This window comes from Seriola lalandi, unplaced genomic scaffold (assembly GCF_002814215.2).
Source record: "Seriola lalandi dorsalis isolate HSWRI2012SDOR001 ecotype SW California unplaced genomic scaffold, Sedor1 jcf7180002051984, whole genome shotgun sequence".
Classification (NCBI taxonomy): Eukaryota; Metazoa; Chordata; class Actinopteri; order Carangiformes; family Carangidae; genus Seriola; species Seriola lalandi.
Genome location: NW_019522537.1, coordinates 1 through 1583, shown reverse-complemented (window position 1 = coordinate 1583; position 1583 = coordinate 1).

Sequence of the window (1583 nt, the reverse complement as noted above, 5' to 3'; positions counted from 1 at the left end):
ATATGAAATGAAGGAAATGCTCAACTTGTTGAACCGTTATTAACGAGCAATCTTAGTAAGAACAAAGTGGAAGATGAAAAAAATTTGTTTCTGACACGTAGAACTACATCTCCCACAATGCCGCGTTGTGCCGGACTTCACGTGACACGATCCCGATATCGGCTTCGTCATGTGACCGCAGCGACCAGAAGAAGAAAAAAACATGGCGGATGCAGAAGCAGCGAAGTCTCTGAGCGGTTTGTTGAACGGAATCGCTCAGAAAGTTTATTACAACAACAGCGAGATCACGGAGCAGCTGCTGAAGCGCGAGCTGTTCCCGGAGCTGCCGCAGGACGCGTTCACGGCCCTGCACGACAAGATGAGAGGCCTCATCAAGGTGAATGACCTGCTCAGTCTCAGCTCTCACTGTGTGTGTGTGTGAAAACAGCTGCTTAAAATAATACTACCTTTATTATAATTCATGCATTCGTAAAGCCCGGTGTTCGTTGACATTAAGGTGTGTAATGAATATAATGTTATAGTGTATATGTGTGTAGGTGAGTATGTACTAATGTAGGCCTGTGTAAATGTAATAAGGCTACTCTTATAAAGGATTCATAAATGGTTTATAATTACGTTATATAATTCAGTTATTAACACTTTATAAATCGTAAATAAACAATTATAAACAAGTTATAACAGTTTTCATGCATTGATGCAGGCTCACTATTTAGCAAGATCAAGTTGATGCTTACTACTCATTAATCTTACTAATAACTAATACTATTCATTAATACATGATGATGTGTTTTACACTTTTACCAGTTATAAATTTGATACCATTTTAATATCTGATCAACAGCTGTGATTATATCACGGACGGCTGATGAGTGGAAAAACAAACCGCCAAGGCCTCAGAGGATGAATCTGGTCATTTCATCTGCCATAATTTGATCTGCCCCATGAAACTGTTTGAACATTAAGATGCCGATGCTGGTTCATTGTTGGTAATCGAACAAACGTGATGAAGCAGCAGGTAAAAACACTGATGATGAAGAGAACAAAGATCTAGGACAGAAAAATAAATATGGGTCTAATCTTATCTGACGCGTTATAACAGCTTATAACTGATTTATAAAGTGTTAACAAGCTAATAAATACATAGTTATAAACCATTCATAAATCCTTTAGAAGGGGAGTCTTATTGTAAAGTTATTATTCTTTTTAACTTATTAGTTTTCTAGTACATTTTAGTTTGATACAATAACTGATGGCAGCATGACGGATTGATTGACTGATAACTTATTTCTGCGTATGACAATAAAGCCATTGGATTGAATTGTGTTACTTTGGCAACTGACAGTTTTACTTTGTAGTTTGGGTATTTAACAGAAGCTGCAGCTGAAAAAATAAGAAATATAATGTCACTAATATCAACCAGAAGTCGAGATTAATCAACAGTTTGTTAAAGAGCTTTGAAAGAAGAAACAGATTCTGCTTTGTAAAGGTTTTCAGGTTATTATCAGGTAACAACACATGTATGTAAATCCTGTCTGGACTGGTAATAAAGAGCGGTGCAACTGATTTGTTCTCGTTCATAAGTT